Below are 6,238 nucleotides of genomic sequence, written 5' to 3'. Positions count from 1 at the left end.
ATATATCCTTGTATCCTTGTGTTCAATAAATCAGACAAATTTTACCTCACTGGCTCTTTGTGCTGCTTTAATCCTTTGCATAAGGATGTAGGGGAGATTTACTGATCTCAGCAGTTTGGAGTTTCCTCCCGGTTCTTGAGAAGGATTTATGGATGTGCAGTACTGATCACTGCAGATCCAACTCTGAGGGTCGACCCGATGAATCAGGAGAGCAGAAACCTGTTGCAGTTGAAACTGTCTGATTCTGCAGGTTGAGCTACTAAAGCAAGACTGTTTGTATCTGAGGCGTCGTTCAACAGTAACTAAGTGAGTTTATAGAGATGGAAACCTGCCTGTCCAGGATCCATCTGGACCAACAGAAGATGAAATCGCTCATCTTAGACATTTTAAAGAACAGTCAGCAGGTCAGCATCATCCAGGGAAAGAACTAGTGACGGATCCAGGGCCGTTTCAGGTCACCATCTAGGCTCTGAGGGCAGGGAAGGTCCGGATGATGACCCACTGGTTTCCATGCTCCCCCTCAGCTTCCCATCTCTCCACATCACCCTGCTGCAAACCAGACGGAGTTAAATTCAGACCCTTCATGTCTGGAGACGTTTAAACTGCCTCTGATTATTGTAGCTGGTTATTTCTGACCCTTTAAAGACTAAAATGACAGTTTGTTTTGTCCTCATAGTGTTCAGGCGTACAGTCCACCCATGAACTGCCCATCAGAGATGATCACTCCTAACTCCTCCCTCAAACCAAACCTGCTCCCACCTCCAGTTGTCATAGCAACGCTCAGCGTTATCACCCCTCCCTTTGAGTTTCACAGAGTTTAGAAAAAACCTCACTGTGTTTCCTCATATTAATGTGTTTATAATAAATCAGACTAAAACGTGACATTATTGTTAGTATTTACATGTTAAAGGTTAATAAAACAGGTTAAAAGCTTTTAAAAGATTTTCTTTAGCTTGCAGAATAATGAGGGATTTATTTGTAGAAGTGATTTTCCATAATGACACTTTTAAAGAAACCAATGTTACATTTTGACTCTGCTGTAAGTTTCCTTTCTTTCTCCTGACTTTAAAAACAAAACAAACTCAAAGATTCATAAATACTTTAACTTCTTTCCTTGAAAGTTACTTCATAGAAATAACTAAAGGTGTGCATTGTTTCACAGATATTGTGAAATAATGCAGAATATTTGTTATAAGAATGTAAAGAACATTTTAGAAACCTGCATCATGGAAGCTTTGCTGGCTCATCCCAATGTCACATCATAACTTTTCGCAGTTTTTACATTAATTAGATTACTTCAAAACAGCTTCAGCTAAAAAGCCTCAGCCTATTTAAATTAAGCACCAATTACAGAGAATGACCCTTAGTCTGCTGCTGCAGCTGTCGCTGAGTTTCAGTAGGACAACTGAAACCTGAACAACATCCATAAGTGTTTCTAGAAAAAGCAGAGAAGTCTGAGTCCGTCATTCTGCCAGCCTCCAGGTGCGGACGGGGCACCGAGGAGCCGAGTAGAGCTGCCATTGTTAACGGCGTCTTTCATGAGGAGAGTGATGCCAGGAGAGGGAATCCTGAAATGATTGGTTGTGAATTTAGTGAAACATCTCGTCCCTGATCTGATTAGGACTCAGGATGACAGAGAGGAGATGCAGCCCAGCTGGTCAAACTTCAGCTGAACAAGGCCAGACGGGAAGTTTCTGGAAAACATGAGAAAGTAAAGGTGATGGTGGTGACAGAACCAGCTAACCCTCCTCATATCTATTCTAACTCATATATTGTCAGGTCTGCTGGTTGGTGGCATGGATGAGGGGTAAGGGGTCAACGGAGGAGGGGTGGTGGGTGGACGAGAGGTCATGGAGGAAGGGTGGATCAGCAGGGAGACGCCTGATACGTCTGTGGCCCCAAACCAGCAGTTGTACCCCTCAAAGGGGAAGGAGCAGATGTTTTGCTGCTCCTCATCCTCAGGCAGCACCCAGAGAGCAGTGTGCAGCAGGACAGTGGGAAGAGAACTGGTAACAATGACCCCCCACAGAGAGGCCATGATATCAGGGCCATGGTGGACCCCATGGTGTCCCTGAAGGTCAGTCATGATGACCTGGAGTTACCTATTAAACCCTGAACGTTACGCCTTCACCTGATGAACTGTCCAATCAAACCACCTCTCTAGCTTCTCTGGGGAAACGGACTCTGCCAGTGACTCGGCCCTTCATCACCCAGACTGTGGAACATCCTTTTGTTTGCTCTGCCAGGTAATTTACTGGGACTAGACCTCGTCACATTGGGAGCAGCCATCTTGTGCAGAGCTGATGGTTTGACAGTTTCTCTCCCAGATGGAAATGTTTGACCCTGTGGCTCTGTCAGAACTTTAGGACAGTATTTTTCCAGCCTGTGGAGGCCCAGTATGCAGACATGTGACCAGAGACCATCCAGCATCCTCTCTGCCTACCTGAGGTGGAAACCCTGGGTTCCTACCCTCCAGTCCTGCCTCCCTCCTCCAGGTCTGCCTCATGTCACCCTCTTCTATGGCAGCACAGGTTGCAGATGGATTGGTACCAGGAGAAACTCCAGGAGGCGCTGGGAGGTAAACCATGGTGTATTCTCTGACAGAACGTGTCTCTGAGGGGTTGGCTGCAGCTGCCTCTCTACCAACTGTAGCCTGATGTCAGATGAAGCGTCTCCTGGGCCTTACAGGCTGAGTACGAAGCGAAACAGCTGGGAGGAGCAGCTACACGTTCTCTCCAGCTTCCAGATTCCACCGAAATATCTGTGTTAAAAAATTCACTTTCCTCCAAATCAAATTGGATCAACAGGACAGCAAAAGGCTGCTGTGTTGGACTGATCTCTGATGGCCTGACATCACTGTAAAAACTGACCGTCTCTTGGCACAGACTTTAGTGGGGTTTCTCCTGGAGAGAGAATCAGCCTCCTGGCTGAATGTCCCCTAGTGACGTTTCAGCTAAACACCTATTGGATCAACCAGAACCTCCACAATCAGGCCCAGCTGACATTCAACTCCTTTCCACCCGGCCGCTAACCTTCGTCTGTTGGGCAAGCTGACTGCTGCTGCTACAGTAGTACCCCTGGGATTGTTGTCTCTGCGACCGCTACAGATGTAGCTCATCAGCCTAAAGCTACACCCATCTCGTACGCTGCACCGACGCATGAAACTGTTGGTGTCCAATCAATGCCTCACGTCACTGGCTCAGTGGCGAGAGGCAGAGTTTATGACCACTGGGCTCGCTGCCGGCTCGTCGAGAGGTTGTCTCTACCGACGCATCCACCACAGGATGGGGGCATCGTGGCAGCGACAGATCGCCCAGGGTACATGGTCTCCGCGGGAAAAATTACAGCACATCAATGCCTTGGAGTTTGAGGCTGTGCAGCGGCCATTGCAACACTTCCTCCCAGGCCTGTGCAGAAGGCATGTCCTGGTGTGGTCGGACAATACTTCAGTGGTTTTTCATATCAGGGGGGACACGGTCGATAACATTGGTGAGGCTGACCCAGAAGCTCTTGACCTCAGCAGCCCCTCTTTTTGCCAGACTGAGGGCGACCCACATTCCAGGGGTGCAGAATGTCCCAGCCGATATTCTGTCTCGGGGACGCCCACCACCGGGGGAGTGGAGGCTCCACCCAGAGGTAGTGGGGGTCATTTGGGAGAAATATGGCATAGCAGCTGTGGACCTGTTTGAGTCCCGAGAGACAACACATTTCCCGCTTTGGTTCTCCCTGGCCAGACAGTGCCAGTCCTCTGGGTCAGGATGCACTGGCACACGACTGGCCAAGAGTGCTGCTCTATGCTTTTCTGATAGGCCCAACACTCCTGAGAGTTCTTCAGGAGGAGTATCAAGTGCTTATAGTGGCCCCCTTGTGGCCTTGGAGAACCTGGTTTCCACTGCTGCACAGGCTCTATTGCAGCTCTCCAATGCCTCTTCCCCACAGGAAGGACCTTCTGTCACAGTGGGGGGATCGGATCCAGCATCCCAATCCCAGTCGCCTCCAGCTCTGGGTTTGGCCGCTACGAGGCCCGGCATCTTCTCAGAGTATGACGGAGATGTCGGGCATACAATGACTAACACCAGGGCCCCTTCGACGCGGCTGGTTTACACTCATAAGTGGAAAGTTTTTAGCAGTTGGTGTCATGCTAGCCATGAGGATCCTATACACTGTTCTATTTCTGTTATTTTAACCTTCCTTCAAGCACTGCTTTCTCAGGGTCGGTCTCCGTTCACTCTGAAAGTTTATGTGTGGGACCTCTCTCTCGTCCTCACTGTGCTGCGATCTCCCCCATTTGAGCCTTCGGCAGAGGTGAGCCTTGAATATTTGTCAAAGAAGACTGCCTTTCTCCTTGCCATGGCTTTGGCAAAGCGGATGGGTGAACTACATGCGCTGTCTGTTCACAAGTCCTGTTGCCGTTGGAACGAAGCTGGCTCTGGCATTACTCTTTGGCCTGACGTAACATTTCTTCCTATGAAGAAATGTCGCCTCATCTGCGAGCCACTCCGTGCCCCTCCAGTTTGCTCACTTTGACACAGATGAACCTCTCTGCCCAGTTCGGGCACTGGAAGCACATGTCAGACTCACAGCTTCTCTGCGGCAGTCTGATAGTCTGTTTGTATGCTATGCAGGGCCCTGGAAGGGGCAGGCCCTTCTAAACAGCGTCTTGCATGTTGGATTGTGGATGTGGTGCAACAAGGGCCACCAACCTCCTGCTGGTGTACGGTGCCATCATTGGTGCATCATGGACCGCTATGACTGGGGTTACTCTAAATGCTATCTGTGCAGCAGCCTCCTGGTCATCTCCAAATACTTTTGCTAGGTTTTACAGGGTAAACCTGGCCGCCTTTCACCCACTGGAGGGGATCCTGTCCCAGCGTTCATCGTCATCCCAGTGAGGTGGGCATGTTTGGGATTGTTTGTTTTCTGTGTGTGATTCCTCAGGACTCTGTTGGTAATCGTCATCCAGTGCTTTAAGCACCGCCTCTGGTGTTCAGTAGGGATGAAATATAACGAAAGTTACGACTGTAACTACGGTTCTATGAATCCCGGATGACCGCCAGAGCGTTCGGTCCCTCGGAATCATCATGTTTTGCGAGAAGATTAAGGGACTGAGCTGTCATTGTCACGTGACTATATAGACTTACTGGTGTCACCGGGGGTCACACACGACCATGTTGGTATAAGATTCTCAACCTGTGCATGCGCAAGAGTGATCATCCGGAATTCATGGAACCGTAGTTACAGTCGTAACTTTGGTTTCTTGGTCCAGTGAAATCCATAAACTCAGTATTGGTACGTTGGTTGTAGAAATGTCGAATTGCTGTAAATAAATCCAAAAGAGTGGACATTTCCATTCTGCTTTTTACGTCTACCTGAGTAATTTTATGATGAAGTTTTGCTGCTCTTACTTGAGTAAAGTTTCTGGATACTTTACCCTCAGTAACTTCACTGAACGATGAGCTTTTAGCCAAAACTTCACACCTGCAGTTTTTAATTTAATCAGTTTCATATTGAAAGAAACTGATTTGGAAAACTTTCTTTTACCTGATTATTTTGTAATTTTATTTAAATTAATTGTTTTCATTTTGATCTAACAAACCACAACTTAAGTTTAAATTTGGGTCATTTTTGAAGATTAAATGGTTGATGCTTTGATCAGCTTCAGTCTTGGTTGGTTTTATGATTTATTCATCAAACTTAATGAGACATTTTACAGTTTTACAGTTTGTAATGCAGTTTTTTCTTGCTGGTTTTTCCTGCTTATATAAACTGGGTCTATTATATTATATAGACACTGAATCATTAGAGGGTCATTATTTTACTGCAACAGATTTTATTATTTTATTTCTTCTCTGGTTTTATTTTTGGTTTATATTTAAAGTAACTTTAAAATAGTCCAGCTGAAAACTGGAGTTTTTACTGTTTCCCAGTTTTCAGAATAAAAAATATCAGAGCATTGATGGAATTTAAATCAAAACATTTCTGATTCTGATCCAGTTGTTGTGAAAACTGGACAAACTTTCCTCAACACCAAACATCATTTTCACCTCCAGAGTCTGAATCTGACAGAAAAACAGCAAACAGAAGGAAACTGAACATGAAATGTGTTCATTTGAATTTCATGGATAGTGGAAGAGTTTTATGAGAGGAAAAATATATTTTCACTTAAAGCAGAAACAAAGTCATGAATCAGAAAAACTGTAGTCCATCCATCCATCCATCTTCTTCCGCTTATCCGGGA

Source organism: Poecilia formosa, unplaced genomic scaffold (assembly GCF_000485575.1).
Source record: "Poecilia formosa unplaced genomic scaffold, Poecilia_formosa-5.1.2 Scaffold1469, whole genome shotgun sequence".
NCBI classification, from domain to species: Eukaryota; Metazoa; Chordata; class Actinopteri; order Cyprinodontiformes; family Poeciliidae; genus Poecilia; species Poecilia formosa.
The sequence above is the reverse complement of the archived record's forward strand: the minus strand, read 5'-3'. Positions refer to the sequence as shown.